The 27,559-nt window shown below is 35.9% G+C and overlaps 1 pseudogene; it reads right to left on the minus strand.

The window, feature by feature from the left end:
- Positions 1–1,438: 1,438 nt before the first annotated feature.
- LOC149576703 (polygalacturonase At1g48100-like) overlaps positions 1,439–27,559 on the minus strand; it is a 37,349-nt pseudogene continuing 11,228 nt past the window's right edge.

Genomic DNA, 27,559 nt, shown 5'->3' on the forward strand with positions numbered 1-27,559 from the left:
AGGCTTCTAACAAGGCCTAGTCCTTTAATAAGGACTCAAGACACTATATGTACTTCATAGACTCCTATCAGGGTCAATATCCTTAACTGAATCATCTAGTGGGTATCATCCCCACTGAGGTTTTCCCTTGGCCAAGTTTTCCCTAGTTACCAAATAATGGTGTTATGAGTTCTCTGTGTGTATGATTATATTTACTATCCAACATTGTTGGTTTACTTTCATATGCAAGTTATAAAGTAATTTACAATATTTAGTTGTGGGCAAAAGTTTGTAAAATACTGATTCACCACCACCCCCCTCAGTATTATCTATTTCTAACATAGGTAATCTTCATCTAACAACTCACTCTCTAATTTTCTCTAGCACATATATTCCCATCTAGTCTAGCATTTTCTTCTCTATGATTTAAAAATAAATTATGAACTTCAAAAAGTCTAACAGAAAAGATGCTCAAGTGGACACTCAATACCAAAAACCTTACTAATTTGCCACTAAGTTATAACACAAAATACAAAGTTGAACACAAAAGGAATTATAATATTTCCTTTCTAGAACAAGATGACTAGTTTAATTGGGGAATTTTTGGAATTAAAAAGAGGTAGGCTAAGTTTAGTCTCTTCTTACTTGTAGATGTTCTATAAAAAAATTTTCTATTGGATAAGCCCCCATTTTAAGGCTACTTTTAATTTTGAAAACATAATGACTAGTTCAAGAGAATCATTTCCTACTCCACTAATTCAACATTTTGGTAAAAGGATTAAACAAGGTAACTGTAACCCATCTATATTAATATTATGTATCCAAATCTAGAGTAGTGTCTCAAAAATATTAATTTTTTCAAGATTTAGTATACATTGATTTTTTATTAAAATGATTAAAATAGAGCATATGTCCTACTATAATCCAAGATAAAAACTTAGGGGTCATTTGACATTTTTGCATATAAATTATGAAAGATAAAGGCACTCATTTAAATAGCATAGTAGAGCTAGAAATATAGGTTGACTTGAGGAACTTGACCAATAGTCAAAATATAGAAAATGTCTTGAGAAATAGGTGATCATAGATTGATTCCTGATAGAACTAGACTATGTAATGATTAGATTCATACTTATTTGAAATGTTACAACACTTTGTTTGGAATGTTCAATATCGGTAATAATAAATTTTCAAATGAGAGGTGATTGCATAGTTTAGCACATCTATATGAAGGGAAGTAGAATTGCTTTTCACGTCCATATCTTAGGTGAGATGGGAATTTATAAAAATCTTTCCCAATATGGGCATAAATATTGGTTGAATTTATACAACATATAGTTCAAAGTAAATTCAATCAAGTCGTATGTAACAAAGACTCACTATTAGTTTAGATGGAAGTAGAGTAGATTTGGATTCATAGGGGAAGGGTTAGTAGTTGTGATTAACACTTATCATTAGGTTATTGAGTATGGGATGGGTCATTGGTGGGTGTTCTAGGTTGTAGGTAATCTATGTCATTCTCCTCATCTCCATAGCTATTCCAGTAGAATGAATCATTTTTAGTTTTACCAATTGCCTTCAGCTCAATGTTTATTAACTTCAAATCAATGCATAACTTGTTGTCACTACAAGCCAAGTAAATTGGAGCTTGAGAATATGTGCCTCTAATATTTTCATAGGTCACATTTGATATAAATACTCCCAAAGTCTAGTTTTTGTAGGCCTCTTTGTCATAGTAAAATTGATTAACATCAATAGGCACTTCTATATTAGAAACTTCTATGTCAGAGAAGACACACTTTTCACCTACCTGACCTCTCCCTAAAGACATGAAGGAAGGATACAATTACTCACAAAAATGATTAAGTTCATAATATGATATCCTTTTATTTGAATATTGAATAGATTGTTATAAATTGAAAAAAAAAAAAAAAAACATTAAATGCTAAAAACAAATTAAAGCTAAAAGAAACTAATTAAATTTTATTATTTAGCTGCCATGTTTTGATCCAAACGTCATTGAAGCATCATGGATGTTTCTATCATAAACACTCACATTGGAAACACAAGTTGGAATATTAAATCTTATTGGTTGTCCCTAGAGCCCTATGTCTACCTACTAACTCTGACAATCTATAGTTGCAATAGTCAGAAACATAAATGTAGGTAGGTAAGTTTGAATTTGGACTTCGAGGGAGATTTTAAAATTAACAGGAAGGAAAAAAGGGGGGAATGTTCCTTTCATTATATAACTTAAATCCAAATATTCTAAGAGTGATAGAGAGTTTGTGATTTTAGAAGAACAACAAAGGAAGGAAAGTTGATCAGATCTAGCAACACCAACAAGGGTAGATGAATTTCTAAGTATTTTGTGAAAGTAATATTTTGTCCTATATGAGTAGTGATTGTTCTAGGTTTACTATCTATAATGATTAATTACTATAAGTTTGATTCAAGTTCTTATATAGTTTTGTTTATCTAGGGTTAATAGTTTATTCTCTAGATTTGTATAAGTTATGTCAAGTGAATAGAAAGAAAGAAAGTATATTTTGCATCTCCTATCTATTGTGGTTATAGATCTTGTCTCCTTTAATGTATTCCACTATGCTTGATTAGTAGGTTTTGAGATAGAGAAGGAGAAACCATTTAATGCATTTTTAGAATATTGTTCTTCCTCCCTACATTACTCAGTTTCTACTTGAACCATTTAGCTTGACTTGTATTGGCCAAGCAACTCAATCTCATATATTGAGCACATAAATTGCGAAGAAAACATTTTGGTGACCAAGTAACTCAGTCCATATAGGTGTTGAGAAACTCAAAATTGCTTGCAATTTGGTACTCTACATTATCGAGTAACTTGGTACTACCTATCACTCGGCTCCTTACCTTGCCGAGTGACTCAGTTACCTCTATAGATTGGAAATTTTTGTGAATTTTTACATGGTATTAGAACTATAAGGCCCCACATCATTGTGAGTTTGGGCATAGTTTTCTACGTGTTTGATATTGTTGTGTAGGAGACATGGCTAGAGATGAGGAAAGACTTAGAAACAATCATCATTATTTAATGGATAAAATTATGACACTTGGGCAAAGAAGATGAGAAACATTATGGTTGCTAATGACTTATGGGAATTTTTGGTGAATGGGTTTAATGATGTAACTCACCCAACATAGTATGTTGCCCTCACCAACCATCAAAAGAATCAGTTGAAGGAGTCAAGAAGAAGGGATGAAAAAGCTTTATGCTTGATTTAGGGAACCATGACAAAAATTTATTTTGTAAGATAGTAGTAGCTAAATATTCAAGGGAAGAATGTGATATCCTTTAGAAAAATTTCAAAGGGATTGATAAAGGCCATATATTAAAGCTACAAATGATTTGAAGGGAGTTTGAGAACCTTCAAATAATGGATAATGAGTCTATTTCAAATTTCAACTCAAGGACCTCTCGTTTGATAAACTAGTTGAAGTCAAATGGAGGAGATTATGAGGAGTAGAGAATAGTAGAAAAGATATTAAGGATCCTACCTCCAAAGTATGATAATCTTGTGATGAACATTGAATAGGAAAAGGACCACACTACTTTGGCAATGGATGAGTTGATGGGTACTCTTCAAACCCATGAGCTCTAAATTAATAGATCAACAACATCTTCCCAAGAGAAAGCTTTCAACACTCAATCCAATTCAAGAGATAGGGTGGAGGAAGAAATGGATTTGGTAGAGGCTTTAGAGGGAGAGGTTGTGATAACTCTAGACATACAAATGTTGGAGGAGAAAGATCAGGATGAGCAGGCAATTAAGAGGGATCAAGTACCTCTAAAAATAACTCTAGAGGAGGCAAGAAGAAATACAACTCTAACTAGAGTAATGTAGAATACTATTATTATAATAAATTTTGGCATTATGTAAGTGAATGTTGGAAAAACCAAGGTGATCAGTCAAGGGAGAATGCAAATGTACCTGATGTGAATGTGGGTGAAGTAAAAAATACCACAACCTTCATCATGGGCAACATTGGTGAAAAGGTATCCCCGAGGTATGGTACTTGGACAGTAGTTGTAGTAACCACATGAGTCATAAAGAAAGTCTATTTTTCTTTATTGATAAGAATTTCAAATCAAAAATCAAAATGAGAAACAATGAAACATTTCCCATTGTGGGTAAAGGATCTATATGGTCCACACCAAGCAAGGTGAGAAGAGAGAAGTACAAAATGTATATTTTTCCTTGGGTATGAAGCACAACTTGATGAGTGCTAGACAACTCATTCAAAATGGCTATAAGGTGCTGATGGAAAATAAAAAGTGTATCATTCATGAGAAATGTGCAAGTAAGAATGTTTTGGTAGTGGTCCAAATGATAAGGAATTGAATGTTCACCTTGAGGATAGATACTTGTTTCTCTTCTCAAACTTTTGTTGCACCTCCCAAGTATGCACGTACAATAATGCATTGGCAATCAGCTTTGAAGAGCATGATTAAAGACCCCTCAAAGCTATAGCATCTTAGGTATGTACATCTTAGTTTTATTGGTTTAATTTATTTTTTCAAGAAAAGAATGGAAGATGGTTTGATAAACATTTTATATTCACATGAAAAGTGTGAGGCAAGTATATTAGGTAAGAAACATAGACTTCCCTTTAATTATGGTAATTCTAGAAGGCCAAGAGCACCATTAGAGCTGGTGCATTCTAATTTAGTTGGGCCTATGCAATCCACTTCTATTGGGGAGCTATTTATTTAATGATATTCATAGATGATTTCAGTCATAAGACATGGGTGCATTTTTTGAAAAATAAAATCCAAAACATTTGATAAATTATGTAAAATTCCTAAGGTTAGTAGAGGGGGGAGTATACATCCAATTATTTTGTAAATTTTTTCAAGAGAAATGGTATCAAGAAGGAACTTACAGCTAGGTATACTCTATAGAAAAATGGAGTGGCTAAGAGAAAGAATATAACCATTATTTAAATGGCAAGGAGCATGATGAAAGAAAAGGGACTCCAAACTAAATATTGGGGAGAAGTAGTAGAAACAACAATATATCTAATAAATAGGTGTCCAACAAAGGAAGTTTGTGACAAGATTCTACATGAGGTATGTGCAAGACACAGATGAAAATTTTAGTACTTGAGAGTGTTTATGTTTGTAGTATATGCACATGTGCCAAAGGAGAAAAGACAAAATTTGGATGACAAGGGTGTGAAATGCATCTTTATAGTGTTAGAATTCTTTAGAACAACTAAGAAGGGGCTAAAGTAGTTATCCAAGGTCTAGATGTACTAACAATACTTTTCATAGCTTATTGAACCCATATCCATAAAACATATTCATCATGAATGCTTCCATTAGATCATAAAATCACTTAAACTTGTAGGTTACTATCAAATCAACTTTGCAAAAATGTAAGCATGAAACATAAAAATTCAATAACACATTTGACATAATGATTTTACATGAAAACCCAATTTGGGAAAAACCACTAGTAACATGCTACTCATTCTTACTCTTCTAAAGTCATGCCCTGTGAAAGGCCAACCCTATTTATGGTTACAATAAATAATGTTAAGTGTGACTTGATTAGAGGATTTCAATCACCCTATTAGGAGTCAGTCTTGTTAGAAGACTTTAGATCATTCACTTGGAATGTCACCCAATGAAAGGATTTACAAATGACTATTAGGTTAACCTTAATCCAAAGGATTCACCCTAGACTAATACAATGATTAAAAAGTAACAATAAGGCTTGATCTAATAATAACTTACAACTCACTTTGTAGATTACAGATCTTTGTTTTAGTCTTCCATTCTTCTTGAGTTTCACACACTTCAACTCTGATAGTTTATTCACTCTTCAAGAATCCACACCCTTAAGCCTTCTTTCATACCAATAGTAGTCTCTTCTATTTGGTTATTGATGAAGAAATTCCTTAGACTCCTTGTCTTCCTTAAGTTCTTGTACATGACAACCTTTGCTTCTAACTAGTCATCTCTATAAATAGAAAATTAAGATCTTTTACCAGTCGACCTCTATAATCCATTTTAGTTTTATGTAGGATTAGGTATGATTCAATGAATCTACCAATATTTTCATTTTATTCCCTTCTAGAAACTTCTCCTTCAATTTTCTTTGAATTCTCCTCCAAACAGTTTACAATAAATTTTGTGCAACCAACTCATTATAGTGTTGGAATTCTTAAGAATAACTAAGAGGAAAGGTGAATTATTTATCCAAGGTCAAGATGTACAAATAAAAATTTTCACAACTTAGTGAACCCATATCCATAAAAAAATTTCATCATGCATGCATCTATTAGATCATACAATCACATAAACTTGTAGGTTATTGTTAAATCAACTTTACAAAAATGTAAGCATGAAACATAATAGATTCAATAACACATTTGACACAATGATTTAATGTGGAAACCATATTTTGAAAAAACCACTAGTAGCATGCTACTCATTCTCACTCTTCTGAAGTGATGCCCTATGAAAGGTTAACCCTGTTAAAGTTTACAATGCACACTATTAAATGTGACATGGTTAGAGGATTTCAATCACCCTATTAGGAGTGAACCACTTTAGATCATTCACTTGGAATGTAACCTAGTTAAAGGATTTACAAATGACTATTAGGTCAACCTTAATCCAAAGGATTTACCCTAGGCTAATATAATTATTATAAAGTAACAGTAAGGATTGATTTGATAATAAATTACAACTCCATTTTGCATATTATAGGTCTTTATTTTTAGTTCTCCATTCTACTTGGCTTTTACACACTTTAGCTTTGAAAGCTTGTTCACCCTTCTAGAATCCATACCCTTAAGCTTTCTTGCTTTTCTCGCCAATAGTGATCTCTTCTATCAGGTCACTAAATAAAGCAATACCCTAGACACTTTGTCTTCTTTAGGTTCTCCACATGAAAGCCCTTACTTCTGATTAGTCATCTCTATAAATAGAAAATTAGGATCTTTTGTCTATCATCCTCCATCATCCATTTTAGGATTAGGTTATATTAGGTAGGATTCAATGAATCTACCCACCATTTTATTCCAATCCCTTCTACAAACTTCTCCTTCAATCCTCTTTGAATTTGTCTCAAAATGGTTCACCTTGAATTCTGTGGCATCAGCTCATCGAGCTTATCTTCCACATGGTCCACACAATCCAAGAGATCAAACTTGTTAGCTTAGATTCATTTAATTCATAGTCTTCCTCAAAATGGTGACACTCAACATTAACTTTCTTTTGATGCTCAACACACACTACATCACTCGACATCCACTATCAAAACACTTGGCACAAACTAAAGTTTACTATTGCTTCACATCAAGTAAAATTTATATTGCTTACACTTTATCACTTGACATATACTAGAATTTTACTTTTCTTAGCTCAAACTAGTTTACTACTTAACTTACACTAACTTTACTTGACACCTACTGTGCAAATTGTTAAGCTTAGGAGACATACTTTGTTAAACATTTTCTTCTAGACTTAATCAATGTATCCATCCTTTGTAACCTTAAGTAGGTTATCAATGTACTATAATATCACTATCTTAATTGATCCTTGTACTCCTTTTCTATATCATAACCCAAAATTTCTACTAGGTACTATTGCTACCTCATTTGATCAAATCCTCTTCATTAATCAAACAAATAATAGTACTCAAATCATTTAAGCAATTCTCTTACCAACAAGTAGTAGCTTTGACATCATTGACAAAACAATGATTGAAACATTTTTTTTTTCTTGTATCAATCTATTTTCAACACATAGTTATCTTCCACATGCACCAAAAAATTCAAGAAAAAAATAGCCAACTTAGATTTGTCAAATCCATAATTTAACATGAATGTTGGCACTTGACATTAATATGTTGTCACTTGGCTTCCATACTATTCTTCCACTTAGCATCAACTAGATCACTCAAAAAACACTCATGTTTACTGGATTAACAACTAAACTTTACTTGGCTTACACTATATACTTTTAGCATACACTGAAATTTGACTTTTCTTAGTTCCAATTAATTTTCTACTCAACTTGTACTAACTTTGCTCAACACTTACTATCAACTCAATCAAGCTTGGAAAACTCAATTCTTCTTAATTGTTCTTTTAGACTTTTTTAGTGTATCCATTCTTTGCAACCTTAAGTAGATAATTAGTCCACTATGTTATCACTATCTCAACTGATTTTTGTACTCATTTTTTATACCATAACTCAACATTTCCTCTAGGTCCTATTGTTATCTAATTTGATAAAAACCTTCTCATCAATCAAACAAATAATAGTACTCAAATCATCTAAGTAGTTGACTTATCAGTAAGTAGCATGTTTGACATCAATGACAAAACAATGATTGAAACACATTCTCATACTTGTATTAATTTATTTTCAAAAATCTCCCTCTTTGGCATTGACGGAAAACTAGTTCAACCGACAATAATACCAAAAAGAAAATAATTCCTTGTATTGAAATCTCTTCCTCTATCAACAAATTTTATCTTCTATATAGGTTACAAAATTATGTTCTGAATAATAGACAATCAACTCATCCTTATGAATTCCTCTTGATCACTACTTATATCTCCCTTAGTACTATCTCCCTCTTACTAGTTAGGTGGATGTAATCATTTCTTACTCTGTAGTAATTAGTAGGTACACTATCTCCCTTTGAGTAGATATTCCATGTTCCTTCTATCTGTATAATATATCCACCAATATCTCCCTCTTTGACAACAATGTTAAATACTTGTAATCTTAATGTGTAGATATAAATATTTTCAATTTCTCCCTCTATCACCTAGGTTGTGACTGATTTGTAGCTCCTAAAGTAAGATTAATTGCATCAATGTGTAACATATGTTAGGGTAAGTGCAGCAATTTGTGGTGCCAAAAGGGGGGTATAAGTGGACACCTTTTTCTGAAATTATAAATTTTTGAACTTCAACAAGAATTTGAAGATAGTTACTCTCAAAATTTTAGGATATGACAACAAAAAAGTAGTAGTTCTTTGAATCTAGTTTCTAAACTACTAATTTTTTTTCAAAATGGTTTAGTTCTAGGTCCTAAAAAAAGGGGGCCACAAAAAGTTGTACTTTTTATTTAGATAAACCATAACACATTACTAACTGTGGCCCCTCTAAAATTTTAACTTTTTTATTTCAAATTCTTTAATTGCTCTGGTCAAAAGTTACCTAACACTGTGTAGTTTATCCTAGATTTTTAGGAAATTTTATAGTGTGTATTTTTTTAAAGAATTTGTCGATTGGACACATCCAAAAAACATGAAATATCTATGTGCTCCCCCAGAAATGATTAAAAAATAATCTAAAATAAAAACTCCTTCTTCTCAAAGTATGTAGAATGGAGTCTAGTTTCTAAAAAACTAAGTTGTGAAATTCAATGAATGACCTAAGATCTATAGCCCAATTAGTACATGTTGGTTTTTCACAAAAAATGGACATACATTCAAAAGAAATTATAGCTGAAAGGCTTCAAATAGTTCAAATAAAAAATAAATTATATAGTTGTATAGCTAACACAAAGACCTACAATGTCATGTAACCTGATTTTATCGATGTTCAACCATGAGGAAACTTGAAGGAGAGCACACAAGAAAAATCAATCATTTTTTGTATGTTTGTAGCAAAACACATCTCAAACTAGTTTAGAGACTCTAAACCTTTGGGTTGGATTCCCAAGGAAAAACTAAGCCTTAGGCTTGGTAGAATGTAATGTATTAAATAGCATGTGTGCACTATAGTGCATATGGGCTATTTAAAGTTTTTTTTAATTTGGGTCTTAATAGCGCATGCACACTGTTAATACCTAAATTTTAGTAGAGAGGGAAGGGGAGAGAGAGAGAGAGAGAGAGGATATTGGAGTGTATGTGTGTGAGAGAGAGGGAGAGAAAGTAGGGAATGGGAGAGGGTAGAGAGAGTAGGGGATAGGAGAGAGAGGAAGTGTGAGAGAGAGACTAGTGGGTGGCAAAGAAAGAGTAGGGAATGGGAGAGAGAGTGTAGAGAGAGAGAGAGAGAGAGAGAGAGAGAGAGATTAGGTGGTGGGAGAGGGAGTGGGAGAGAGAGAGTGTGGGATGGAAGTGTCTGTGAGAGAGAGAGAGAGAGTAGGGGATGGGAGAGGAGAGAGGTGTGTGTGTGTGTGTGTGTGTGAAAGAGAGAGAGTAGGGGATGAGAGACAGGAGAGAGAGAGTAGGGGATGGGAGAGAGAGAGAAAGAAATGGTAGAGGGAGTGGGAGAGGGAGAGAGGGGGGATGGGAGTGTGTAAGAGAGAGAGTAGGGGATGGGAGAGAGTGTGAGAGTGTGAGAGTGTGAGAGAGAGTATCTGATGGGAGAGAGAGTGAGAGTAGGGGATGGGAAAGAGAGAGTAGAGAGGGAGAGAGAGAGAGTAGGTGGTGGGAGAGGGAGTGGGAGAGGGAGAGTGAGAGAGAGAGAGGGGGGATGGGAGTGTTTGTGTGTGTGAAAGAGAGAGTAGGGAATGGGAGAGGGGAGAGTGAGAGAGTAGCAAGAGAGAGAGAGAGAGATTTGGGGATGAGAGAGAGAGAGAGTAAGAGAGAGAGTAGGTGGTGGGAGAGGGAGTAGGAGAGGGAGAGAGAGAGAGGGATGGAACTGTGTGTAAGAGAGAGAGTAGGGGATAGGAGAGAGTATCAAAGTGAGAGAGAGAGTATGGGGTGGCAGAGAGAGTAGGGGATGGAAGAGAGACTGACAGCAAGGGATAGGAGAGAGATAGAGAGTAGGTAGTGGGAGAGGGAGTGGGAGAGGGAGAATGTGTGTGTGTGTGTGTGTGTGTGTGTGTGTGTGTGTGTGTGAGAGAGAGAGAGAGAGAGAGAGAGAGGAGGAGGAGGAGTAGGAGGAGGGGAGTGTGTGAGAGTGAGAGATTGTAGGGGATGGGAGAGGGGAGAGAGAGAAAAAGAGAGAGGGATGGGAGTGTGTGTGTGTGTGTATGAAAGAGAAAGAGTAGGGGATGTGAGAGGGGAGAGAAAGAGTAGGGGATTTGAGAGAGAGAGTAGGTAGTGGGAGAGGGAGTGGTAGAGGGAGAGAGAGGGTGATGGGAGTGTGTGTAAGAGTGAGAGTAGGGGATGAGAGAGAGTGTGAGAGTGTGTGAGAGCGTAGGGGGTGGTAGAGGGAGAGTACAAGATGGGAGATAGAGAGTAGGAGATGGGAGAGAGAGAGTAGAGAGGGAGAGAGAGAGGGGAGAGAGAGAGAGAGAGAGAGAGAGAGAGAGAGAGAGAGAGAGAGGAGGAGGAGGAGGAGGAGGATGGGAATGTGTGTGTGTGTGTCTGTGTGAGTAGGGGATGGCTGAGGAGAGAAAGGGGGAATGGGAGTGTGTGTGAAAGAGAGAGAGTAGAGGATGGGAGAGGGGAGAGAGAGAGAGTAGGTGGTGGGAGAGGGAGTGGGAGAGGGAGAGAGAGAGGGTGGTATGAGAGTGTGTATAATAGAGAGAGAGTAGGGGATGGGAGAGAGTGTGAGAGTGTAAGAGAGAGTAGGGGATGGTAGAGAGAGAGTATAGGATGGGAGAGAGAGAGTGAGAGTAGGGGATGGGAGAGAGAGATTAGAGAGGGAGAGAGTGAGAGTGAGAGAGAGAGAGAGTAGGGGATGGGAGAGAGAGTGAGAGTGAGAGACAGAGTAGGTAGGGGGGGAGGGAGTGGCATAGGGAGAGTGAGTGAGAGAGAGAATAGGTAGTTAAAGAGGGAGTGCCAGAGGTAGAGCGAGAAAGAGAGAGTAGGGGATGGGAGAGAGAGAGAGTAGTAGTGGGGTAGGGAGTGGGAGAGGGAGAACAAGACAGGGGGGATGGGAGTGTGTGTAAGAGAGAGAGTAGGGGATGGGAGAGAGAGAGAGTAAGATAGAGTAGGTAGTGGGTGAGGGAGTGGGAGAGGGAGAGTGAGAGAGAGAGGGGGGGGATAGGAGTGTGTGTCTATGAGAGAGAGAGTAGGGGATGGGATATGAGAGAAAAAGTAGGGGATATGAGAGAGAGTGTGTGAGAGAGAGAGGAGGAAATGGGAGAGGGAGTGGGAGAGAGAGAGTAGGGGATGGGAGTGAGAGTAGGTGATGGGAGAGGGAGTGGGAGATGGATATAGATAGAGAGAGAGTAGTGGTGGGAGTGGGAGTAGGAGAGGGAGATAGATAGAGAGAGAGTAGTAGTGGGAGTGGGAGTGGGAGAGAGAGAGTGAAAGAGAGAGGGGGAATGGGAGTGTGTGTAAGAGAGAGAGAGAGAGGGGGGATGGGAGAGAGAGAAATTGAGAGAGAGTAGGTGGCAGGAGTGGGAGTGAGAGAGGGAGAGCAAGAGAGATAGATGGAAATGGGAGTGTGTGTCTATAGGAGAAAGAGAGTAGGGGATGGGAGAGGAGAGAGAGAGTAGGGGATCGGGAGAGAGATTGAGAGAGAGAGTAGGGGGTGGTAGAATGAGAGAGAGAATAGGGGATGGGAGAGAGAGTATAGATAATGGGAGAGGGAGAGTGAGAGAGAGAGTAGGGGATGGGAGAGAGAGAGTAGGAAATGGGAGAGGGAGAGCAAGAGATAGTAGGGGATGGGAGAGAGAGAGAGAGTGAGAGAAAGTAGGTAGTGGGAGAGGGAGAGGGAGAGGGAGAGCAAGAGAGAGGGGGGGATGGGACTATGTGTAAGAGGCATAGAGTAGGGGATAGGGGGGAGAGAGAGAGAGAGAGAGACAGAGAGAGACAGAGAGAGAGAGAGAGTGAGAGAAAGTAGGTAGTGGGAGAGGGAGAGGGAGAGGGAGAGCAAGAGAGAGGGGGGGATAGGACTGTGTGTAAGAGGCATAGAGTAGGGGATAGGGGGGAGAGAGAGAGAGAGAGAGAGAGATAGAGAGTAGGAAATGGAAGTGGGAGTGGGAGAGGGAGAGTGAGAGAGAGAGGGGGGATGGGAGTGTGTGTAACAAAGAGAGTAGGGGATGGGAGACAGAGAGTGAGAGAGAGAGTAGGCAGTAGGAGAGGGAGTGGGATAGGGAGAGCGAGAGAGGGGGGATGGAAGCATGTTCCTATGAGAGAGAGAGTAGAGCATGGGAGAGGAGAGAGTGAGACAAAGAAAGTAGGGGATGGGAGAGAGAGTAGGTAGTGGGAGAGGGAGAGTTAGAGAGAGTAGGGGATGGGAGAGAGAGTGAGAGAGTGTAGATAGTAATAGGAGAGTGATAGAGACAGTAGGGAATGGAAGAGAGAGAGTGAGAGAGAGTAGGTAGTGGGAGATGGAGTGCGAGAGGGAGATAGAGAGAGAGAGAGAGAGAGAGAGAGAGAGAGAGAGAGAGAAGGGAATTTGAGAGGAGAGAGAGCAAGAGAGAGTAGGGAATGGGAGAGGAGAGAGTGAGAGAGAGTAGGGGATGGGAGAGAGAGAGTGTGAGAGAGAGGGAGTAGGTAGTGGGAGAGGGAGATAGATAGAGAGAGAGTAGCCCAAGAGAGAGTAAGGGATGGAATAGGAGAGAGAGAAAGTGAGAGAGAGTAGGGAAAGGGAGAGGAGAGAGAGAGAGAGAGAGAGAGAGAGAGAGAGAGAGAGAGAGAGTAGGGGATGGGGGATGGTGGGATAGGGAGAGATTATTTTTCACATAGTGCGTACATGCTATAGTGTGTATGCACTATATGAAAACACCAAAAAATGGTCATAGTGAACATTTGGGTCCCTGTTGATCCATATTCTACTTTTTGTCCGTTGTGCATTATGTTGTTTTGATATAAAACATTGTTTTCAGCTATTGGAAGTTAGCAAACACTATTTGGAGGCTTTTTTAACATTCTTTCATTCTATTTGAAGCTAGCAAACACCAAATTCAATCATTGGATACACTATTTGAAGCCTCCTTTAATATTCCTTCTATAGAAAAGGTTAGTGTATTCCTTTTTAAATATTCTTTGTTATTATATAGATGCAAATTTGATTATAATTTGACATGTTTAATATATAGTGAATTCATTGAAATATGTATGTTTGAATGAATTGTTATTTTGAAATGGTTAGAAAATTTGCCAAGTTGTTATATATATATATTAAGTATTAATTCAAATAATTATAATTTGTATTTGTATTTGAATAATTTGTAATTTACAAATTGTAAGTAATTCAAATGTTTGAATAATTTGACATATAGAAATCATCATCATGCCAAAGAAGAAACCAAAAACTCAAATAACAGAAGAGAGGGGGAGAGATTTGGCAATTAAAAGAGATAAATTGAAACTACTATATGAACAAAGAAAATTGCAAAGAAATAATGAAGAATTGACTTTCGAAGATGAACACAAACCATTGATACAAAGAAAAAAAAGTAAGAATTGGAAAGATAGAGAATGAATGAGACTCTTATGCTCAAGAAGTTAATTGAATTGTGAAGCTACACCATCTTTCAATATTGGAGTTATATCATCACCTCATGTTGAGGTGATGCTAATTTGTAGATTTGATAATGTACACACTCCATCATGTCATGTTGAAGGCACAACATCAACATATCAAGTAGGTGATATTCCATATTTTGCATCTTATTGCCAAGGCACATCATCTTTAGTTCAAGGTATGTAAAACACTCAACATTATGTTGATATTCAAAATATTGAAGGAATGGAAGAGATCATAGACCCATCTAGAATTCATTTTAGAAGATCAAAATGTTTGATTGATATCGATACTAACATTTTGAAATAAGTGCCTGACAAGATTAACAATCGTACTTGTCAAAGAAAAGTTAATCATATGTGGAGACTATTCTTTGAAGAATTAAATATTATAGGTCAATACCAATTATTTTTTGAAATGAAGAGGAATTTGAAATTTAGGCGTATCATAAAAATTCTTAGGCTAAGAATGATGGACGATAGAAATGAAAAAAACATCATAGAGAATGCAATGAGTGCTTATGACAAAGTGTGTTCTAAATCACACACCAAAGATAGTAATATCACAAGATTAGTACTTACATTGACAATAGTAAGTACCCAAATGAAGAAAGCTTGACTCATAAGAAAGACAAGAAAAACATTGAAAATTAGTAGAGGTACTCTAAGAAGAGCCATGCTAAGGTGTGAGAGATTGGAAGATCCAACAAAAAATGAGTTATAGACATTTAGTAGTAGACTACCCCGAAAGGATAAAGAAATTAGTGAAGGTTTGAAATCATTAATCAAAGATTTTTAGAAAAATAACACATGTTTCCCCTAATCAAAGAGATGTTGTAAGGAGGATTGGTAGCCAAAATCATGACCCACATGAAAAATATTTTTTGGACTCAACTTAGACACAATTTTTTACAAAATTTATTGGTATGTATCCTCAAATTTGAATATGTCAAAAAAATTTTGAGATGGTTAAACCTTTTTATGTGAAGATAAATCACACATGCACAACTTCTTGTTGTAGGATACATATTGAATTTTCTAACCATTTTGATGTTGTTAGACATATTTATGTGTTTTTGCATTATAAGTTACTTTTGTAGGATTGTCATGTGAATGAACCACCTAGATCTTCAAGGGAATTCATATCCAACATTTAATGTGAAATAGGGGATGGCCAAAAATTTTAGTAGACATTATGTTGGGATGGTACATGCTTATTTTTTGGTTCTTTGTAGCTTTTATCAACTTATGAACATATGAATAGTACACATGCAATTGGAAATGAGATAGTAGATTACAAAAAATATAAGACAGTTACATGCTCTGAAAAATGGGAAATAGGATAAAAGATGTGATTTAGTCATTGAAATGATCTAGTGTATGAGTTCATGATGATTTTTCATGAAAAAATTATTTACGAGTATGCAAGGCATACACATAGAGCTTGATGGATGCATTTGCAATTCAAATTGTGTAAGGATACGTTTCCACTAGATACCACTGTTTCAATTGTAGAGTTCGCAGAGAGCTACACAGTAAAACCACAAAATGAGGTGTAGGAAAATTATTATACTTCTCAATACGTTCCATATTTTTTCACATAGAATTCATTCATTCACCTAAAAGTAAAAAGGATGATAGGAAGGTTTTGAGGGAGTACCAGTTTTACATCAGTGATGATCGATCACATTCTATGAGGTTTGTACATGGTTGGTTTCAACTATTTTATGGAAATTTGGCTAACAGGGGCATACTATATCATCAGCAAATTATTTGGTTAGATAATTTGATATCTCAAGTCAAGAATGCATGAATGCTCTATTGGTTGAGCAGGATGCACAGGTTGTCTAGAATTTAATATATGTTGAATTTCACAGAGGTTGTTCATGGAAAGGGAGAGCATGATGGTGTAGGCACATGCATCAAAAGAGTCTTAGCTTGTGAAGAACTAAAGTACAAAGATGGAGTAATATTGATAGATGCAAAATCAATCATCTAGTGGTGCAACGCTACAATGGGTCTAGGTATGGAAGGTGAGTCTATGGTTCATAGATTTTTTTGGTTGATAGATAATACTAACATTGTAGTATATGAGAATTGTTGCACACTAACAAGTTCAAGTGAGTTACACTCTTTTAGAAGCTCTGATGTAGGTTCATGGAGTATCCACACACAAAAAATGGCATGCTATTGTCCATCATGTGTAGAGGAAAATTAGGATGAGTGTGAGTTGACTGAATGGCTAGACAAATGGGATATATGAGTTTTGGACCCAATTGACACCTATCATCTCCCAGAAGGATTAGAAAGGGTAGAGATGGATTTGTCCATTGACTTGGACTAGTCGTCTAATCTAGTACAACTTGGTAATATATATATAATTCCAATATGTAACTTTATAACTTTTACCGAAGTATTTTTTGAATTAATGATCACATTTTTTACATTTATCACTATAGACCATGTTTTTGTTGTTATTGTACCTAAAGAAAATGAAGAAAGACAATGAAGAAGGGATAGATTATTATTTGTGTTGTTTTGTCCAGGCCAAATAAAAATTGGATCACTTGGTTATAGATGGTGGAGGTTTAGAGTACCATATCGGTGCAATGGTTGTAACCAACACATGGCTTAGATGATATTCTTTGAAAAACCATAACTTGTGTTTATTCAAGGATTGGAAAATAGAGAGGAAGATTCTTCATTATTTGAACCTTGTTGTCAAATCAAATGTTGACTTGATAAAATATGGTGGAAAACCACATAATAAGACTCTTTCAAAAGTTCATGAGTCAAACCATGCGGCAATACTAAAATGTAGAGCAGATCTAGTTGGTTCATTAGATTGAATAGGTAGGGAGGGAGGGAGAGAGAGAGAGAGAGAGAGAGAGAGAGAGAGAGAGAGAGAGAGAGAGAGAGAGAGGGAGTGGTGTAGGGGCACCTTAAATCATAAGGCCCTCACATTTTCATTTTTGTTCTGTTATGCTCCAAGTGAGCCTTGTAAGTAGAATAAAGGGTCATTGGACCTAGGTGTGGTAGTTAGGGTACTGGATGTCATTTAATGTCCCTAGAAGAGTCACTATTTTGGCCTAAAAATCAAGGAATACATTGCCATAAGAAAATGAGTAACCTAAGGGATGAATCAATAGCTTAGGGAAGGGTCCCTATCATGGAATTTCTTAGGGATAGCCTAAATAACAAGTTAGAAGTGTTAAGAAGAGCAAGTAAGAAAAATTTCAAAAGTTGCTATATTGTACTTCTAGAATTTTCGCAAAATGTTAATTTTGCAAAAAATTTTGGATTTTCCTTTTAAAACTTGAAGGAGACCAATGAAAACCATAAGGATGAAGGGGAAAGACCTGGGAAGAGATATAAAGACTTTCCAAACCCTAAAATGAGAGAAGTTAATATCATTTTGTATGGTCAGCACGCTATAGCATGATATTTGAAGGTAAAATTATTGAGTTTTTGAGTTTTAAGGAATTTTTGACATAGTTTTTATGGACTATACTAGTTTCCATAGTAGATTGGGTTGTTTTAAACAATTTTTTTTAAGGAAATTTGGTTTGATTTTCTTTCTTTTCATAGTTGCTTAAGAAAAGGTTGCTTGACAACTTTTGAGGAACTTCTTAAAAGGTTGTTAAACTATCAAAAATGCTTCCCCTAACTTCTAGTTGGTTTGAGCCAATCTTGTAACCTTTGGGGAAAACCTATATTATCCCTTATAGGTGGGTGATAGGTATGATGTACTTATTTTGGCAAGAAATCAATAAAATAACCTATTTTTCCTACAAAATTGTGTTTTAGAGCATTGTCCAAACTGGTACAGATGTTGGGACATGTGCTAGTGACCCTAGGAGTTAGAGGGGTGACTTTCATTTCATTTGCACTTGGTTTCATGTTTAGACCCCTTGTAGTTTGCAAGTTATTCAAGTTTTGCTAAAGGGTCCTAGAAATCAACATTAAACCAAGGGTTTCACATAGGGCTTTGTTGTTTTTGCACTTTCCACCATGGGAATATGATGCCCCTTGGTGGAATAAAATCACTATCAGTGTACTTCATGATTTTGTAGGTTTTATAGATGGCCAAGCAAGGAATGAATTTTGCCACCATACCCTAAGTGTATGGCTCTATACATGCACCATTCAACATTTCACCACAGTCACTATAACTTTTTCTATAGACTGATCTACAGCCTATAACTTTGGATTTGGACTTGTTTCACATGCCCCTAGATGTTCTAATATTTTTTTTGCAAATTGGCAAGTGTGAAAGGGTACTGATAGTGTAATTGTAGCCTAATTAGGCCTAACAACACTTTCCAAATGTTATTATAGTAATGGATTCTAGTCTATTCTAGTTTGTGAGGTTTACATATGTTTTATATGTCCAAAAAAAGGTGTTTCAATCTCAATTTAAACTATGTCTTCATGTGGGGTTTTTCCATATTATGTTCAATTTATAGTTTGAAGGGCTACTGGCCTTTTCAATGGCAAACTACTATAACTATATATTAGTGTTGTTTGGATAGAAGAGAATCACTTTATCTATTATATATAGATCTTAATAGGTCTAAGGTGTGTTTTTATTCGATTCCATGGTCATTTTTCTCTTTTCATTCATGTTTGGGGGTATGTTCCCTTATTAGGCTTTTGGAGAATCCTTATGTTTTGGTGCTTTTGAACTTAGGCACACCTAGTGATTAGGTTCCCTACCTTGTTTGGGCTATGATAACCAATGATAAGTTCATTATTGATGCTTTTGATAAGTGTCCCAACACTAAACCCTCCTTTTTAGAAATTTGAAGGATTCCAACATTGTCTAATTGCCTAGTGGCTTTCCTTTTAGAAGCTTCAACTGTGCACTATTTCATCATAACCTATCCTAAGTGAACTATCTAGGATCCTTAGGTGCCTTCTTTGATTAGTCTAGAATGGGTGCTCCTACACAGCTCATATACTTGATTGGGACATGTTTGGGAACTAAAAATCTCCATTTAAACTCAAGTCTCCATTTAAAGCTAGCAATGAGATTTTTGTTGTTCTATTAAGATCATTAATATATTTCGATGAAAACTTTGAGGGATCATGTCCACCTTGAGTACCCTGGCTTCCCAAGTCTTGTAAATGCAAGGCCATTGATAAATAGACATTTATAATTGAAACATTTGTGGTTCTTGAATGAAGTGTGTGATTAGATTCTTTGCCTACTAGTGAGCCAATTTGACACTTCACTTCACATTGCTCCATGGACAATTCTATAGCACTTGTTACTTCTCTATTTAAAATTTTTCTGTCTATATACATGTGGACTCTTTCCTAATAGCTATAGGCTTTGTCTCTCCATCCTAAGAAATTGGTATACCATGGATGGCATTAAGATAACCATTTTCTTCTAAAATGTCCTTTTGTCTCAGATTAATCTCTCTATTAAGAAATTTTTCTATATCTTCCTTTGTATATTTAATAGATGTAGTTGTAATTCCTCTATATATATTCCTTTGTATATTAAGTTTTCCTTCATAGGAATTAGAAGGCATGGGGACTAAGGAAAACTATTGGTCACTATATTAAAAGGTAGTTCTTGGCCACATTGATGAGAATCATTTCAATCTTATTTTTAGAATTGGTACCTCATTTTTCTTGAAAGAATAATATATATATTATTTTCAATGTCTTTGAAATATATGTAGCTAGTAGCCAATTACTTATTCATTTCCTTTCAATATTCATGGGAAACTAAGGTATTTGGTTACCTAATAGGTCCTAGGAATCTTAACTAGGGTCCTAGAATAGTCCTAGATGGACCCATTTGACCTAAATATGTAAAGAGCAAACATTGCTCAAAAGTTGTAATGTTGCTCAAAAAGTTGCTTGAGCAACTTTTGCAATTTTTACAAAAAAGTTGCAAATAGAAGTTTGGGAAGTTGTAACTATCCATGCTTTGGTATATGAGCATGTGAATCATATTTTGGAAGGTAAGAAGGTTTGCACTCAGATTTGCATTTTAAAGAAAATTTTACAACTTTTCCAATTTTGCACAAAAAGTTCAACTTTTGCAAAGTTCACTAGATTTCATTGCTAGGACCTGGAAAAGGTTGTAAACTATTAAAAAATAAATAAAAGCACCTAATCCTAGGCTATCTTGGCCAAAAACTCAAAAAGACCAATTTTGCCTAATTAGAAACTTTTTCTCATATCTTGCACAGAGTGGCCTAGGCATACATATCTTGCTTATATCTCTCTCACCATTCATCATGGGATTGAACTATATATTATGATAGCTTAGAGTGGCCAAGTGAAACATAGACCCAAGCTCATTCCATCCTGTTGAGTGCACAAACATTCTTGGGCAAGCCAAACTGAAACATCCCTAAGAGTCACTAAATGCTATAGGGCAACAATCTTTGACGGGGCATATCTAGGAGATCATGTGAGGTATAGATGTGATTCTATGTGCTATAGGACCATGTTGTAGATACCTACAATAATCTCTCTCTCTTTTTGAAGATCTTGTTCTATTTTGATTTTGTGACCCCATCTTAGGTGATGCTAAAACTTGTAATGTTGACTAGTATAAAGTTGCCAACTATAAAATCTCCCTCACCATTTTTCATGGGTTCAAACTATCTATTCTATTAGCTCTAAGTGGCCAAGTAAACCCTAGCCTAGGGATCATCCCATCTTGTTCAACATTCAAAAGTTCTTGGTCATGTCAAACTGAAACATCTCTAAGAGTCACTAAATTTCATAATGCAACAATCTTTGATGGGCAATATCTTAAAGCTTGTACAAGGTATAGATGTGATTCTAGATTCTATAGGACTATGTTTTGGAGACCTACAATAACCTTTCTCACTATTTGGAGATCTTATTCCATTTTGGTTTTGCGACCCCATCTTGAGTGATGCTAAAACTCATAGTATTGGCTAGTACAAAGTTTCCAACTACCAAATCTCCCTCACCATTCATCGTGGGATAGAATTGTCTATTCCATTAGCTCTGGGTGGCTAGGTGAACCCTATCTCCAAGCTCATCCCATCCTATTGACAAATCAAGCATTCTCGAGCATGCCAAACCAAAACATCCCCAAGAGTAACTAAATGCCATAGGGTAGCAATCTTTGACAGGGCATGTCTCAGAGCTCATGCAAGGTATGGATGTGATTCTAGGTGCTATAGGACCATGTTTTAGAGACCCATAATAACCTCTCTCACTTTTTGAAGATCTTATTGTGTTTTGATTTTTTGACCCCATCTAAGGTGATGTTGAAACTTGTAGTGTTGGTCAATACAAAGTTGCCAACTACCGAATCTCCCTCACTATTTTTCATGAGATCAAACTACCTATTTCATTAGCTTTGAGTGGTCAGGTAAGCCCTAGCTCCAAACTTGTCCTATCTCATTGAATGCTCGAATGTTCTTGGGCATACCAAACCAAAATGTCCATAAGAGTCGCTAAATGCCATAGCGCATCAATATTTGATGGGGCATATCTCAGAGCACATGCAAGGTAGGTGCTATAGGACTATGTTTTAGAGACCTACAATAAACTCTCTCACTTTTTTGAGATCTTATTCTATTTTAGTTTTGTGACCCATCTCGGGTGATGTTGAAACTTGTAGTGTTGGCCAGTACAAAGTTGCCAATTGTCGAATCTCCCTCACTAATCACCATGTGATTGAACTGTCTATTCCATTAGCTCTAGGTGGACAAGTAAACCATAGTCCCAATCTCATCTATCATGTTGAGTGCTCAAACATTCTTAGGCACACCGCACTAAAATGTTCCTAAGAGTTACTAAATGTCATAGGCTGACGATCATTGATAGGGAATACCTCAAAGCTAGTGCAAGGTATGGATACAATTATAGGTGCTATACGACCATGTTGTGGATACCTACAATAACCTCTCTCTCTTTTTGGAGATCTTATTCCATTTTGATTTTGCAACCCCATCTCGGGGGATGATGAAACTTGTAGTGTTGACCAATACAAAGTTGCCAACTATTGAATATCCTTCACCATTCATCATAGGATCAAACTATCTATTTCATTAGCTCCAGTTAGTTGGGTAAACCCTAGCCCTAATCTCGTCCCATCTAGTTGAGTACTTGAACATTTTTAGGCATGCCCAACCAAAATGTCTGTAAGAGTCACTAAATACCTTAGGGAAACAATCTTTGATGAGGCATATCTCAATGCTTAGGTGAGGTATGGATACAATTCTAGGTGCTATAGCACTAAGTTTTAGAGACCTACAATAAACTCTATCACTTTTTGGATATCTTATTCCATTTTAGTTTTGCGACCCCATCTTAGGTGATGCTAAAACTTATAGTATTGGCCAATGCAAAGTTTCCAATTATCAAATCTCCCTCATTGTTTGATTTGGGATCAAACTATCTATTCTATTAGCTCCAAGTGGGTGGATAAACCCTATCCCCAAGCTCTTACCATCCCATTGAGCACTCAAACATTCTCGGGCATGTCAAACCAAAATGTCATTAAGAGTCACTAAATGCAATAGGGAAGCGATCTTTTACTAGGCATATCTTAGAGCTCATGCAAGGTATGGATGCAATTCTAGGTGCTATAAGACCATGTTGCAGAGACCTACAATAACCTCTCTCACTTTTGGATATCTTATTCCAATTTCATTTTGTGACCCCATCTCGGGTGATGCTAAAAGTTGTAGTGTTGGCTAGTACAAAGTTACCAACTACTAAATCTCCTTCATCATTCATTGTAGGATAAAACTATCTATTATGTTAGCTCTAAGTGGATAGATAAAACCTATCCCTAAGATAATCCCATCCCATTAAGTGCTTGAACATTCTTGGGCACGCAAAACCTAAACACCCCTATGAGTCACTAAATGCCATAGGGCAGTGATCTTTGATGGGCCATACCTTGGAGCTCATGTGAGGTGTAGATGTAATTCTATGCGCTATAGGACCATGTTGTGGAGACCTACAATAATTGCTCTCACTTTTTAGAGATCTTATTCCATTTTGATTTTGCAACCCCATCTTAGGTGATGCTGAAACTTGTAGTGTTGGCTAGTACAAAGTTACCAACTATCAAATTTGCCTCACTGTTCGTTGTAGGATCAAACTATTTATTTCATTAGCTTTGGGTGACCAAGAAAACCCTCACCCCAAGATTGTCCCATCTTTTTTAGCACTTGAATGTTCTCTAGCATGCTGAACTGAAATGTCCCTAAGAGTCACTAAATGCCATAGGGTAATGATCTTTGATAGGGCATATCTTGGAGCTCATGTGAGGTATGGATGTGATTTTGGGTGTTATAGGACTATGTTGCAGAGACCTAAAATAAACTCTCTCACTTTTTGGAGATCTTATTCCATTTTTATTTTGTGATACCATCTTGAGTGATGTTGAAACTTGTAGTGTTGGTCATTACAAAGTTGTCAACTACCAAATCTGCCTCACTATTTGTCATGGGATCAAACTATCTATTCTATTAGCTCTAAGTAGCTGAGTAAACACTAGCCTCAAGCTCCTCTTGTCCTATTGAGTGATCAAATATTATTGGGCATGTCAAATTGAATCATCCCTAAAAGTCACTAAATGCCACAAGGCAACAATCTTTGACAAGGCATATCTCAAAGCTTGTGCAAGGTATAGATGCAATTCTAGGTGATATAAGACCGTCTTATAGAGACCTACAATAACCTGTCTCTCTTTTTGGAAATCTTATTCCATTTTGATTTTGTGATGCCATTTGAGTGATGTTGAAACTTTAAGTGTTGGCCATTACAAAGTTGTCAATTTCCAAATCTCCCCCACTATTTTTCATGGGATCAAACTATCTATTCTATTAGCTCTAAGTGGCTGAGTAAACACTAGCCTAAAGCTCCTCTCATCTTGTTGAGCACTCAAATGTTCTCAGGTGTGCTAAACCAAATCATCCCTAAGAGTCACTAAATGCCACAGGGTAGTGATCTTTGACAAGGCATATCTCGAAGCTCATGCAAGGTATAGATGTGATTTTGGGTGCTCCTAGATCATGTTGTTGAGACCTACAATAAATTCTCTCACTTTTTGGAGATCTTATTCTATTTAGATTTTGTGATGCCATATCGGGTGAAGCTAAAACTTGTAGTGTTCACCAGTACAAAGTTGACAATTGCCAAATCTCTATCACCTTTCATTGTGGGATCAAACTATCTATTCCATTAGCTTCAAGTGGCTGGGTAAATACTAGCCCCAAGATCCTCCCATCCTATTGAACACTCGAACATTCTCAAACATGCCAAACCAAATTAGCCCTAAGATTCACTAAATGCCATAGGGCAGCAATCTTTGACTGTGACAACTAGATATGTCGTCTCATCCAACGATGGAGGCTCATGGTAGAAGATAAAGAGGTGATCATACACCTCATTTTGAACATGTTATTTTTTTATGGTAATAAGGTAATCCTTGTTTGTAAGGTCAAGGAACTTGAGGTCACCTATAAAGCTAAGTTGCCTTAGTGCTGATGATTTTTTTATTTTTATTTTTTTTGTTAGTAAGTTAACTCAATAAGTGTTTTGAGAGTCATTACACCTTATATGGGTCATATATGTTACCGAAAACCACTTGGTTAAGTTCTAGGAAGAGTTAGTGCAAAATTTTATTTCGTAATAAAAGTTGTTGACAACTTTTATTGCGATTTTAGCAATATTTTAGAAAACCTTGACATTAACCTTGTAACCAATTAAACCAATTGGTAATTGGTTGGAATGGATGTCGAATGTTGAAAATACCCTCTATGAATTTAGAGGAGGAATAAGGTGTTGGTGATTATTATGTTTTTCTCATATGGCAAGGAATCACTATTGATGTTAAACTTGTATATAGGATCATTGAGTTATTATCAAATATCATTACTTCCTATTTGGAACAACAAACTCATACTTTTTCAAAATGAAACACCACTTTAGCTACATGTTATCACTAAATGGAGTTAGTGGAAGATGTTAAGGATCTTCTTGGTTGTCTTAATAGCTATTTAATGGGTTTGAAACATAATCACTTCCCTTTGTGAAGAGTTGTCCAAAAATCAGCAAATTAGATGTTGTTGCAAAGAAAATACAATCATAGGATGTTGAACGATTTTTTTCACTCATAAGATGTTGAAGAATCTCTTGGAAGGATGGAATCGATGATAGACTAAAGTTTTTGAGATAGTTATTATGTTTTCCTTGAAGTGTCTAAGATGTTAGTTCAAAGCAAGAAGTTGATTATGATCTATTTCTCAGATTTGTTCATTTTTCCTATATTGCTTCCTAAGTCTTGAATAGTGAAAGTGATCAAGTAATTTTGTGAAGTTGGGTAGAAGTTTGTTCAATGTTGTAACCAAGTTGGAAAAAGTCTTCTAAGACACTTAGGAAGGTGGGAAATGTAGTTTGTCTTAAAAGTGTTCTTGTTGAGAATACACCAACTTTTGGTGTGAGAACTCTACATCATTTTGGATGCAATTTACATTAAAATAAAATACATGAAATGTACTTAAAACATAATCAAGATAAACAAGATATATATTATGATAACCAATAATGTCATACATGAAAGAGCATATAATATATTTTGATAACCAATAATGTCATACATGAAAAAACATATAACATATTATGATAACCAATAATATCATACATTAACAAACATATAATATATTATGATAACCAATCACGTCAATCATGAATAAATATTAAATATATTAACCAATAATTTCATAAGTCTAATAATGTCATTCATCAAATATATGTCATACTTCAAATATAAAATGTCATATATACATCAAATATATATTGAATATGTCCATTAACATAAAATCCAACATATGTGTCCACTAATGCCTATACATGTGTGTCTATCAACTATATCTTCTCCTTCCCATGAGGGGAAGGAAACAAATCCCTAGAGGTCTTTACTCATTGTGTGGAGGGAGATAATGGGGATGGTGGGGTCTTCCTCACATGCTCACTCATCCTCTTGTTTAGGCTCTTCTCTAACTCGACTTGATACAAACAAAGTAGATATGAATTAATAATTATTATATATTGAAATCAAATATATGTTCACACAAAATTAATTATTTTCTTACTGCCATAAAATAGTCTCTTTGTATGTACACCTCAAAGGCTCATGGATGGTCAGGTGTAATGAAGCCCTACAAAAATTCGATCAATATAATCACTTATAAATAACATTAGAAATTTTGATACTAAATATTATAAAGAAAAACTAAAACCAAGAAAATTCTTTCATACATCAGTCAATGGCTCTAAACTAGCCATCACTATAGTAACTCCATGAATGATGGATTGGCAAAGATGAGGAGGATTCTTAGACATCAATAGTTGCATGTCATATAAAACAATTTTCATGTAACAAGAAATATGAAACAAACATAATCAAATGAATTAAATTAACATGAAACAAATGTTCCTCTACGAAGCTCGTATCATGCCTAGGCTCAGAGTCACTTGTGAATTTCAATGATCCATAGGGAATTGATGCATATGTATAAATTTTTTTGTCAATCCTTCATATGATTACTTAATAAATATATGTATTAATTTAAATGATTAAATAAATGCATTCCTCTTGACTCATCAATGGGATAAAAAATGGGGCCGAGGAATTTGTACTAGAGCCATGAGGAATCTCTACTTGAGCCACCAACACTCTTACCCTAAATTTCAAAAAATCTCAATACATGCTAATTAATTCATCATTCACTATACATATAAAATGTGATCAAATTAATTTATTATAATTTTAATTTACCTATGTGTCAATGCCAAATGTTTCACTCAGTAACTCATCAGTGACTAGCTCATCATCCATACTATCTCCAGCATGACTACCAAATGTGCATAAGGATCCACATGATGTGCACATGTGACCATGAGGCATAGAGGGATCCTTTTCAACTAATGGATTGGTGCAATGAATGAGGGTCTATGTCAAAGCATTGATAGTCCCTAGAGTGCCAGTCTCTACATGTTCCTTCACAACTGAAGAAATAATCACATGCTCACCATGTGGCTTGACAATAGGTACCCTAACTACATTAGGGTCATGACATGCCCTTCACCTCTGAAATGATGACTTCCCACCTCTACCTTGAGATTCTAATATATCAAAACAATTGGGGATCTCCCCAAGGACAAATTCACAATACAATTTT

The sequence above is a fragment of the Cupressus sempervirens genome, chromosome 1, assembly GCF_028749045.1.
Source record: "Cupressus sempervirens isolate cs-2001-9-10 chromosome 1, ASM2874904v1, whole genome shotgun sequence".
NCBI classification, from domain to species: Eukaryota; Viridiplantae; Streptophyta; class Pinopsida; order Cupressales; family Cupressaceae; genus Cupressus; species Cupressus sempervirens.